General features: G+C 48.8%; 1 protein-coding gene across 1 annotated transcript in view; it reads left to right on the forward strand.

The window, feature by feature from the left end:
- tbcd (tubulin folding cofactor D) overlaps positions 1-13,161 on the forward strand; it is a 354,778-nt gene that overhangs the window by 314,325 nt on the left and 27,292 nt on the right. The gene's annotated exons all lie outside the window — the stretch shown is intronic.

Raw genomic sequence — 13,161 nt, forward strand, 5'->3', positions numbered from 1 at the left:
ATTGGAGCGGTGCTGTCGCACAAATTCCTGGACGGCTCGGAGAGGCCAGTAGCCTTTGCGTCTCGGTCGCTAACCTCAGCCAAGCGTAACTACGCCCAGATTGACAGGGAGGCCCTCAGCCTAGTGTAGGGAGTAAAAAAGTTCAACCACTATCTGCACGGGCAGAAGTTCACCTTGCTGACTGACCACCAACCACTTGTCTCCATCTTTAATCCAAAGAAGGGCGTTCCGGTGATGACTGCGCAACGGCTACAAAGATGGTCCCTTTTTCTAGGGGTGAACCAATATGAAATCGAGTATAAGGGCACGAAACAGCATGGAAACGCTGATGGGCTATCACGCCTGCCACTGCCTACTGCGGAGGAAGCACCAGCAGTGGACCCTGTCGAAATATTTTATTTGACTATAATTGAACGCTTGCCAGTAACTAACGCTGATATAGAGAAGGAGACCCGAAATGACCCGACACTGTCTCGGGTATATGACTTGACGGTGAAGGGATGGCCAACACATGGCGACTCACTGTTGCCAGCATTCTCATCCAGAAGAGAACCTTGATGTGTGGATGCCGAGTGGTAATTCCACCCAAGTTAAGGGAGAGAGTGCTCAATGAGCTTCACGAAGGCCATCTGGGAGGGGTGAAAATGAAAAGCCTTGCTAGGGCTTATGTGTGGTGGCCGGGGATCGATCAGCAAATCGAGGACCTGACAAAGAGCTGCTCAGGATGCCAGAAGGTCCAAAATGCACCACCACATGCCCCTCTACACCCATGGGAGTGGCCCTCATCTCCATGGCAATGGGTGCATATTGAATGGACTCAATGTTTTTAATAGCCGTGGATGCGCACTCGAAATGGCCTGAGGTGATCAAAATGTCCTCCACCACCACGGAGAAAACTATTGCAGTCCTACGGACCATATTTGCTAGGAACGGCTTGCCAGAGCAGATTTGCTCTGATAACGGACCACAGTTTGTGTCCGAAGAGTTTCGAAGATTTATGAAAAGGAATGGGGTAAGGCATTACACATCCGCCCCGTATCATCCTGCCACAAATGGATTGGCTGAGCGGTTCGTACAAACCTTTAAAAAAGCAGTAAGGGCCATGTGCGATGACGACATTCCCCTGCAGCATAAGGTGGACAATTTCCTGTTAGCCTACAGAAATGCGACACATGCAGTCACCAACCAGACCCCGGCAATGGTGTTCTTTAACCGAAGGTTGAGATTTCGTCTGGATTTGCTCAGACCAAATGTACGAAGAGATGTTGAGAATAAGCAATTCCAGCACATCAATGAGAAGCCGACAAGGAGCTTCGATGTAGGGCAACCAGTCTTGGCCTGCGACTACCGAACAGAGAAATGGCAACCAGGAACGATATGCACACGGCAGGGGCCACTAATGTACACAGTGGTTGTTGGGGAGAACATTGTGAGACGCCATGTTGACCAGATCCTAGAGTCACAGGAACGAGTCAACCCCATGTCTCGCGTACCTGATGATGAACCCGACATACAGGTAGCATCTACCCCAGAAACAGTAGCATCGGAAGCTGATGAACCAACCGACGACGGGGCCAGAATCGCCTCCGCACCAAGAGCAAGACACTCCGGAAAGGCGCTATCCAGAAAGGATCAGGAAGCCGCCCCATGACTGAATTTATAAATAGACTATTTTCAGTTAATGTTGCATGTTAAAAGTGTTAATTGTAATTAGTTGATATTTAATTGTTAAATGCATGTTATGGTACTGTTAATCTAAAAGGGGAGGAATTGTAGTGTATGTACCTTTAAGGGGGAGAACTACTTTTTACAGCTCCTGTATACTGTAGTACCGGCAGTGACCACACCTGTATATAAACCCTGAGTAGGGATCTGTATAGTTTTAGAGTAACCCTCATCCAGTAAACACCTGTTGATTGTTCCCTGCAGTCTCTTGTCTAATTATTGAAGGACACACAACATCAAGATACACGGATCTAACAGAAATAAGTGATCTGTGTGATGGAGAAGATAAAATACCTCTGCTGGTAACAAAATACAACAGAGATCCTGTAGAATTTCTTCCCAGTTTTTTTGAGGGAGGAGTGTGTCTGTATTGTTGCTACTACCACCTTTCTTCCTCCCAGTATATGGTAAGCTTAAGACCTTCTATTTTATAGGCAGGCTTAGTCCTATCATTTTCTTTTCTCCCTGACACAGGGCATGCCTTTAATGTAAAGTATTACAACAAGCACCTCGGCCAAAAACTGGTGAAAGTCCCTCAAGGAATATAGGCAAGTTCAAATAAGGAACAAGGCCAAGAATCCAGTTCTGTAAGACGAGTTTCTGAGCTGGCACCCTTCAATTTACATTTTAACAGTCATATCTGCAACAATGGCCACCATTATAGTGGTTTTGCTTTTATTTGGCGAGCGCACTGTGGTTTGGCTCGCAGGGATCAGTAATGTGGCACTATTTACTGTGTACAATCAAACCAAATTCAGTTACTGGGAATCATTGATGGTTTATGAAGAAAGATAGAATCCCCCACGAAAAAACACAAACAAAAAATTGCCAAATCATTTTATTTTACCAGCAGTCGGGGTTGCCATACAGTTGATAATTCTCTTATCTTACAGGCAGTGTCTAAGGCTAGCTAAGAGTTGTCAGAGGATTATTTATCTTTGGCGAGTGGCCCACATACTATCTGACTTGAGGTTGTGGCTCAGTTTCGATTGGCACTTATATGTCTTACTCTGCTGCATTCACCTACTTGAATTTCATGTGCCTGAGGGTTAAGTCTGCAACTCTAACTTGGAAAATTGTTTTGTGTCTATTTCTACGGAATTAATTTTTAATTTCTCTGGTAGTTAGTGTCATGTTTGCTTTTTTTTATATATGTGACTCTCACAGTTCCATAATGCTTAATAGTGGGGTTCAATGACAAAAAATTTGGATATGCCTGACTTAGCTAATGATGCACTATCAATTGCTACAAAAGACTGGAGATTGAGAAAGTGATAAACAGGCTTTTATTACCAAAGAACAGAGCATGCCTCTTGTGGTTGCCTGGTATCCAAAAGGGCCGGAGGCTGCCGAGCAGCGACCTTTATACCCAGCCATGAGGGTGGAGCCAGGGGCGGAGTCAGCTGAGGCATGCACAGACAAGTACAACAATATGCAAGAGTGAACAACAGTACTAACAGTGGTTTACCACATTCACCCCTTGTTTAGAATTGAGTCCGGCAGGGTGAAGTGCACTAAAAATTCGTGTACTGAAGTCTATCAGGAGGCCTTGTAAGCCGTCCTGAGCGTCGCAGCAGCGGCGGTGATGGTGCAGCATCCAACGTTGAACCCGGTGTCTCGTTCAGAGGAGGTGTAGCAGGTGGCGGACCCTGGGGCTGCTGCATGCCGTCTACAGGGGTCAGAGCATGGGTAATGGGAGGTAGCGATGGTGGTCTCTCAGAGGCACCCGAAGGTGCGAGGTCTCGTGCGGGGACTGTGTCCTGGGGGTAGGCAGGAGTAGCGGTGGGTGGCGAAGAGGGTGTTTCAGGAGCACCCGCAGGTGCGAGGTCTCGAATGGAGACTGTGTCCTCCCGCCCGTCCGGGTACACCACGTAAGCATACTGCGGGTTGGCGTGGAGGAGGTTCACCCTCGCGACCAGGGGGTCCGCCTTATGGGTCCTCATGTGCTTCCGCAGTAGGACGGGACCTGGAGAAGTCAGCCATGTTGGTAGCGAAATCCCCGACGTGGACTTCCTGGGGAAGGAGAACATTCTCTCGTGAGGAGTGGCATTGGTGGGTGTACAGAGCAGCGACCGAATGGAATGGAGCGCCGCAGGGAGGACCTCCTGCCAGCGGGAGGTCGGAAGGCTCTTAGATTTTAAGTTTAAAAGGACTGCCTTCCAGACTGTCGCATTCTTCCTTTCCACCTGGCCGTTACCCCGGGGGTTGTAGCTGGTGGTCCTGCTCGTAGCAATGCCTCTCGCGAGCAGGTACTGCCGAAGTTCGTCGCTCATAAAAGATGAGCCCCTGTCGCTATGCATATAGCTAGGGAAACTGAACAATGCAAAGAGGTCATTCAGACATTTAATGACCGTGGTACTGGTCATGTCCGAGCAAGGGATGGCAAACGGGAAACGGGAGTACTCATCAATTATATTGAGGAAGTACACATTGCGGTCAGAGGAGGGGAGGGGCCCTTTAAAATCGATGCTCAACCGCTCGAAGGGGCGCGTGGCTTTGATCAGGCTCGCTCTGTCTGGCCTATAAAAATGCGGCTTGCACTCGGCACAGATCTGGCAGTTCCTGGTCATGGTCCTGACCTCCTCGATGGAGTAGGGCAGGTTACGGGATTTGATAAAATGGAAGAACCTGGTGACCCCCGGGTGGCAGAGGTCATTGTGGAGGGTCCGTAATCTAGCAACCTGCGCGTTGGCGCACGTACCACGTGATAGGGCATCTGGGGGCTCATTGAGTTTCCCGGGCCGGTACAAGATATCGTAATTGTAGGTGGAGAGTTCGATTCTCCACCTTAATATCTTGTCATTCTTGATTTTGCCACGCTGCTTATTATGAAACATAAAAGCTACTGAACGCTGGTCAGTGAGCAGGGTAAATCGTTTTCCGGCCAGGTAATGCCGCCAATGTCGCACGGCTTCCACAATGGCCTGGGCCTCCTTTTCGACAGAGGAGTGTCGAATCTCGGGGCCCTGGAGGGTCCTTGAGAAAAAGGCCACGGGTCTCCCCGCCTGGTTAAGGATTGCAGCTAGGGCAAAGTCGGATGCGTCGCTCTCCACTTGAAAAGGGAGGGACTCATCCACAGCGTGCATTGTGGCCTTCGCAATATCGCTTTTTATGAGAGTGAAGGCTGCACAGGCCTCTGCTGTCAGGGGGAAGGAGGCGGACTTGATGAGGGGTCGGGCTTTATCCGCATAGTTGGGCACCCACTGAGCATAGTAAGAGAAAAACCCCAGGCATCTCTTCAGTGCTTTCTGGCAGTGGGGGAGGGGGAGCTCCATAAGAGGGCGCATTCTATCGGGGTCTGGGCCGATGACTCCGTTTTCCACTACGCAGCCAAGAATAGCAAGGCGCTTAGTACGAAACATACATTTGTCTTTGTTGTATGTGAGATTCAGCCGCTGGGCTGTCCGGAGGAATTTCCCTAGATTAACGTCGTGGTCCTGCTGGTCGTGGCCGCAGATGGTGACGTTGTCTAGATATGGGAAAGTGGCCTGGAGCGCGTTCTGGTCAACCATCCGGTCCATCTCCCGTTGGAAGACAGAAACTCCGTTGGTGACGCCGAAGGGAACTCTGAGAAAGTGATAGAGCCGACCGTCAGCTTCAAAAGCTGTGTACTGGTGGTCCTCAGCCCTGATGGGGAGCTGGTGATATGCCGACTTCAGATCAATCGTCGAGAACACCTGGTATTGTGCTATCTGATTGACCATGTCAGATATGCGGGGGAGTGGGTATGCATCCAACTGGGTGTAGCGATTGATCGTCTGGCTGTAGTCAATAACTAGGCGCTGTTTTCCACCAGTCTTCACCACCACCACTTGTGCTCGCCATGGGCTATTGCTGCTCTCGATAATCCCTTCAGGAGTCTCGCTACCTCGGATTTAATGAAACCCCTATCCCCGGCACTGTAACGCCTACTTTTGGTAGCGATGGGCTTACAGTCGCGGGTGAGGTTAGCGAACAAGGAGGGGGGGGAGACTTTAAGGGTGGAGAGGCTGCAAATGGCGCGAGGCGGGCGATTTAAAAACTGCTGGCTGCAGACCGTGAGAGGGGGGAGGGGTCCACCGTACGCTAAAGTGACACTCTTAAGGTGGCACTGAAAACCCAACCCCAGTAGGACGGCAGCGCAGAGATCGGGCAGGACCAGAAGTTTAAAATTTTTGTATTCAGCACCCCGCACTGAAAGAGTCACCATACAGTAGCCACCGACTTCCGCTGACTGGGCTTTGGAAGCCATAGAGATGCGATGACGCGTCGGCAGGACCGGGAGAGAGTAACTGCGCACCGTGTCGGGGTGTGTAAAACTCTCCGTGCTCCCGCTGTCAAAAAGGCAGGTAGTGGCGCGGCCGTTTACCGTAATGTCCATCATGGACCTGGACAGTTGATGCGGGAGAGATTGATCCAGCGTCACGGAAGCCAGCGTATGTTCAAGCGCGTCGATGCGGTCGTCCGATGAGGCGGTGGTGGAGTCCAGGTCCCCCGTAACCGAAGTCGGAGGCGTCCAAGATGGCGGACAAAATGGCGGCGCCCACGGTCCCGATCCCCACGCGGCTGGGGGAGCCCAAGATGGCGGGCAAGATGGCTGCGCCCACGGTTCGCACGCGGCGCTGCTGGCGTTAGCGGTCTTCCCTTTGCAGGCGCTAACGTAGTGACCTTTCTTCCCGCAGCCGGAGCAGGTAGCATTCTTCGCGGGGCAGCGTGCTCTAGGGTGTTTAGCTTGGCCACAAAAATAGCATTTTTGTACCTTGGACATCGCTGCAGCAGTCGGAGGTGGCGGTCCCATGGTCCAAGATTGCGGCGTCCACGGCGCGGGGCGATTAGGGGAGAAAGCGTCCATATTTCTGTGGGCCGCGTCGAGCGAGAGCGCGAGGGACACTGCCTTTGTCAGGTCTATTTCACCCTTCTCCAGCAGCCTCTGCCGGGAGTAGTCGGACCGTAGACCCGCAACGAAAGCATCTCGTATCAGTCCCTCCGCATGTGCCGCGGCCGATACTTCCTTGCAGTCGCAGCCGCGTCCGAGTACCCGCAGTGCCCGTAGGAAGGCCTCCACCGATTCCCCGGGCTGTTGTCTGCGAGATCTTAAAAGGTGCCTGGCATAGACCGTGTTAACCGGGCGTGCATACTGCCCTTTCAGTAGGTCGATAGCCGCCGCGTAGGTCGTCTCATCTTGGATTAAAGTATAGACTTGGTGGCTCACCTTCGAGGCCAGGATTTTCAGTTTATTTTCATCAAGAGTCACGGTCGAGGCTTCCAGATACGCCTCAAAGCAACGCAGACATTGTGCGAATTTAGTCGACCAACCTGCTTCTTGGGGGTCTAGGTCCAGGCATGTTGGTCTGAGGGCTCGCAGCAGCGCCTGCTGCTCAGCGTTTTGCGCCATCGGTTGATCAGCATCCGCAGCCAACATTTAACTTTGGTAATAAAATTGATGCACTATCAATTGCTACAAAAGACTGGAGATTGAGAAAGTAATAAACAGGCTTTTATTACCAAAGAACAGAGCATGCCTCTTGTGGTTGCCTGGTATCCAAAAGGGCCGGAGGCTGCCGAGCAGCGACCTTTATACCCAGCCATGAGGGTGGAGCCAGGGGCGGAGTCAGCTGAGGCATGCACAGACAAGTACAACAATATGCAAGAGTGAACAACAGTACTAACAGTGGTTTACCACAGCTAATCATGAATATTTTTGTTGAAATTATATCATCCTTTTTCTGGGGTATTTTTGAAGCATATATTGGCATCTGGCTAAACATAAAAAGAGGAACCTAAATTATTATATTTTTCAGCATTTTATTTCAGAATGAATATGATATAGGGATGTAACGATTTTGTATTTACCCTCCTGTTATTAAGTAGGTCCGGGTACCGCTTGGAGGTCTCCTCTCATACAATAATTCTACGAACTAACCGGGTCTTGTTGTATTTTTTAGTCAGTTGGTGAGAATCTCTCTGCCTTAAGGGAAGCGGATACTTTCCACTTACCCCCACCCCCCAAGTAATCCCAGTTAGTTATCACCAGACTTCATTCTACATTGGTTCTCAAATACTTTTTATTTATCTCACACTTCAAGAATGATCCTCTATTTTATACATAATTTTAGATAGTCAATCACATATGGCAACTTGGTTATTACAATATGCAGAATTACAGACAATTTAATGATGCTCACAAGAACTGCGCCCACCACATGACCCTGACTTTTTGGCAAATAATGGAGAATTTTGCTACAGGTCTGTGTTTTATTTTTAAACGTTACAGACTGTAAGAGGAACATGGCCAGTTTTTAAAAAATGAAACTTATAAAGCTTGCAAGAGGTTTGTATTAAAATAAATTCTACGGGCTGAATTTTGTTGGCGCTCAGAGTGCGGGTTTGGAGGCGGGTCCGCTGTCAAAATTGAAATGATTGACAGCGGGTTAGGAACCTGCCTCCATGTAATTTTTCAAAGTTTTCGGTATACGATTTCAGAATAGACTCAACACCAAGCGGCGGGGGAGACATTTAAGATAGAGTCATAGAGACTAAGATAGTTAAATGCTTGTTAAACACTTGTTAACTACTATTTTGCCAGCCTTTTTCTATTTTATCACATTTTTAATGGGATTCACATCATTCGAAGATCACGTCGGGTCAGTAGGTCGGGTTCTCTATGTCTCCCCATTGCTGTAAATAGGTGACAGTTGCAAAAGTGGTATAATTTCACAGCTGGCCACTTTCCAATGTCAGAAGCTTGAGCCTTCAGGACTTGGAAGACACTTTTGAGCTGTATGCAGTTTGGAGTAAACTCTATCCACTGTCACCTCCTTAGAGCAAGCTCTCTCACCATTGACAGATTGCTTCTGTCATCTCAACTTCAGCTGCCATCTATTCCAGCAACATCGGTGCTCTTGAAAAAATCTCAACTTGATCCTCTGAATCCCTCCATGATCAGCCTCAACACCAACATCACCAGGCACACCAACAACAATACCAACCTTCTCCGCAATCACCTGATGCTACACAGGGCATCAGCACCCGACAACATTGCTGCACGGGAGGCCAGTGATGGCCTCATCATGGCCAGATTTACTTCACTTGACGCTGTACACCCTGGCTGCCACATGTTAACGCCATCACCATAAAGCATTCCTACAATGACCAAGCCATTCCTTTCACACTCATCGCCATTGCGGGGGATACTGTTATGTCGCACCATTCACTGGAACTCACTAAGACACTTCCAAAGGTGAGCATAGATCTGTACAATAAGGCAAAGTGTTGAAAATAAAGATTTCAATGTTTGACAACACATTAGCAGAAAAGTTAAATGAACATTGCATAAAACACCCAAGTGCCTACCCTTGTGTGTTAGTTGGTATGATTGCACTTGGATGAGGCTAAGAGTGAGGGGTGGCTTGTGAAATGGGGAAGTGATAATGTAGATAGAGAGGGATGGGTGGAGGTGCAAGGTAAGTTTGTGTGAGTAAGGATGTGCAGGAGTAGGGTAGGGAAGGCAGAGTTATGGGGATGTGATGAGTGGCACAGCAGGATGACGTTGAGTGTGGCTTTGTAGTAACGTTTCGTGATCTACTGAGATTATTGAAAGGTTTGCGCCACTGCAACCAGGTACGCCTGACGACATTCCTCTGTGCAATGTGCAACCAGGCTGCGTTGGTGTCCTGGGGAGGTGTCTTCCGCCCTTGGAAGGGCAGAGAACCTCCCTGCGTGCTGTGACTCCCTCCATATGGAGGGAGTCATACGAGAGCCTGGGTGCAGCTGTGCACATTTGTGCAGTGCTTGTCGGTGTTTGAAGCACCTCAATGCTGCAGAACACTGACCGCACAACTGTCAAAATGAATGTGGCCATGGTTCCTTTAAGGAAACCGGCTAATGACGCGTCATCAAATGACGCCATTAGACCCGCTTCTTTTAATTGGCTGGGAACCCCGCAGGGCGGACTTAACAAGCCCTATTAACGGAAATTCCATTTTACAGTGCAGCTTTTTATTTATTCGTTTATGGGATGTGGGTGTCACTGGCAGGGCCAGCATTTATTGCCTATCCCTAGTTGCCCTTGAGAAGGTGGTGGTGAGCCGCCGCCTTGAACCATTGCAGTCCGTGTGGTGAAGGTACTCCCACAGTGCTGTTAGGTAGGGAGTTCCAGGATTTTGACCCAGCGACGATGAAGGATCGGCAATATACTTCTAAGTCAGGATGGTGTGTGAGTTGGCTGGGAACTTGGAGGTGGTGGTGTTCCCATGCGCCTGCTGCCCTTGTCCTTCTAGGTGGAAGAGGTCGCGGGTCTGGGAGGTGCTGCCGAAGAAGCCTTGGCGAGTTGCTGTGGATGGTACACACTGCAGCCACGGTACGCCGGTGGTGGAGTTAGTGAATGATTAAGGTGGAGGATGGGATGCCAATCAAGCGGGCTGCTTTGTCCTGGATGGTGTCGAGCTTCTTGAGTGTTGTTGGAGCTGCACTCATCCAGGCAAGTGGAGAGTATTCTATCACACTCCTTACTTGTGTCTTGTAGATGTTGGAAAGGCTTTGGGGAGTCAGGAGGTGAGACATTTGCCGCAGAATACCTAGCCTCTGACCGGTTCTTGTTGCCACAGTATTTATGTGGCTGGTCGAGTTAAGGATCTGGTCAGTGGTGACCCTCAGGATAATGATAGTGGGGGATTTGGCGATGATAATGCCGTTGAATGTCAAGGGGCAGTGGTTAGACTCTTACTTGTTGGAGATAGTCATTGCCTGGCACTTGTGTGGCGCGATTGTTACCTGCCGCTTATCAGCCCAAGCCTGAACGTTGTCCAGGTCTTGTTGCATGTGGGCATGGACTGCTTCATTATCTGAGGAGTTGTGAATGGCACTGAACACTGTGCAGTCATCAGCGAACATCCCCATTTCTGACCTTACGTTGGAGGGAAGGTCATTGATGAAGCAGCTGAAGATGGTTGGGCCTAGGACACTGCCCTGAGGAACTCCTGCAGCGATGTCCTGGGGCTGTGATGATTGACCTTCAACCACTACAACCATCTTCCTTTGTCATGATGTGGAGATGCCAGTGTTGGACTGGGGTGGACAAATGTGAGAAGTCACACAACACCAGGTTATAGTCCAACAGCTTTATTTGAAATCACAAGCTTTCGGAGTGCTGCTCCTTCGTCAGGTGAGGTGAAGAGATGCATATAGGCACAGCATATATAGTCAGAGACCACTGCCAGATGATTACAGGTAATCTTTCTAACTTCACCTGACGAAGGAGCAGCGCTCCGAAAGCTTGTGATTTCAAATAAAGCTGTTGGACTATAACCTGGTGTTGTGTGACTTCTCACATCTTCCTTTGCGCTAGGTATGACTCCAGCCAGTGGAGCGTTTTCCACCCGATTCCCATTGACTTGAGTTTTACTAGGGCTCCTTGATGCCACACTCGGTCAAATGCTGCCTTGATGTCAAGGGCAATCACTTTCACCTCACCTCTGGAATTCAGCTCCTTTGTCCATGTTTGGACCAAGGCTGCAATGAGGTCGGGAGCCGAGTGGTCTTGGCAGAACCCAAAGTGGACATCAATGAGCAGTTTATTGGTGAGTACATGCCGCTTGATAGCATTGTCCATGACACCTTCCATCACTTTGCTGATGGTTGAGAGTAGACTGATGGGGTGGTAATTGGTCGGATTGGATTTGTCTTGCTTTTTGTGGACAGGACATACCTGGGCAGTTTTCCACATTGTCGGATAGATGCCAGTGTTGTCGCTGTACTGGAACAGCTTGGCTAGAGGCGCGTCTAGTTCTGGAGCACAAGTTTTCAGCACGACAGCCGGGATGTTGTTGGGGCCCATAGCCTTTGCTGTATCCAGTGCGCTCAGCCGTTGCTTGATATCACGTGGAGTGAATTGAATTTGTTGAAGACTGGCTTCTGTGATGGTGGGGCCTCAGGAGAAGGCCGATATGGATCATCCACTCGGCACTTCTGGCTGAAGATGGTTGTAAACGCTTCAGCCTTGTCTTTTGCACTCATGTGCTGGGCTCCACCATCATTGAGGATGGGATATTCATGGAGCCTCCTCCTCCCGTTGGTTGTTTAATGGTCCACCACCATTCACGACTGGATGTGGCAGGACCGCAGAGCTTTGATCTGACCCGTTGATTGTGAGATCTCTTAGCCCTGTCTATAGCATGCTGCCTCCGCTGTTTAGCATGCATGTAGTCCTGTGTTGCAGCTTCCCCAGGTTGGCACCTCATTTTTAGGTACGCCTGGTGCTGCTCCTGGCATGCTCTTCTACACTCCTTATTGAACCAAGCAACAAGCAGTTAAGTATCTTAAATGCCTCCCTCGCCGCTTAGTGTCATATCTGTTCTGAAATCGCAGACCCGACACTTTGGAAACTTACATGGAGGCGGGTTCGCAGCAGGTTCCCAGCTCGCAGTCAGTCATTTCGATTTTAACTGTGGACCCGCCTCCAAACCCACACTCTGAGTGCCGGCAAAATTCAGTCCAGTGTTTCTTCACTGGGATTAGAGGTTGTTAACCAATTAGATCAATTGGAGGGCAAGACTGGCAGCTGCCAGATCAAATTTGGTTATTTTAAATAGGTTATAGCCGCCAATAAAATAGTAAACAGAAGAATGCCATATGAATGTGTTATGTGTTCACTATTATTAACAACAGTAACATCTAGCCTCATGTATATTAAGGTTTTAAAAACAAAATGGCTGGGCATGGCCCTTCATCAGAACTCAGTTCTAAAGTTTTCTTTTAATATTGACTAGGAAGGGTATTTGCTAAGACTAAAGTGTTTCCTTCAGCTATGTGTTTGTTGTTTTCATGCTGAAACTACTGACAATGCCACTATACATATGACTTCTGGGTTGAATATAATTGTGCTGATTTTTTCATGACACCATTGTTTTCAAAGGGAGAAGTTGAGTGCTACTTGCATTTTGTTGTTGAGGTTAACATAACATAAGAAATAGGAGCAGGAATAGGCCACTTGGCCCCTCGAGCCTGCTCCGGCATTCAATAAGATCATGGCTGATCTTGGGCTCAAAGACACTTCCCCGCCCGCTCCCCATAACCCTTCACTCCCTTATCTTGCAAAAATCTGTCTATCTCCACCTTAAATGTATTTAATGACCCAGCCTCCACGGCTCTCTGGGGCAGAGAATTCCACAGATTTAAGACCCTCTGAGAGAAACAAGATCATTTATTAATTCTGTCTCATTACACAGTACCAGATCCAAGATAGCCTGCTCCCTGGTTGGTTCCATTATATACTGTTCTAGGAAACCATCCCGGATACACTCTATGAACTCCTCCTCAAGGCTACCATGGCCAATTTGATTTGTCTAATCAATATGGAGATTAAAATCACCCGATTAAAATCAACAGGTTAAAAAAACATAGTACTATATAATAACAAAGCCGATTTCACCAACAGTTGGTGTGTGCTGTTAAAGTGTA

This window comes from Somniosus microcephalus, chromosome 21, assembly GCF_052327205.1.
Source record: "Somniosus microcephalus isolate GS21.2 chromosome 21, FLI_Smic_1.0, whole genome shotgun sequence".
Lineage (NCBI taxonomy): Eukaryota > Metazoa > Chordata > Chondrichthyes > Squaliformes > Somniosidae > Somniosus > Somniosus microcephalus.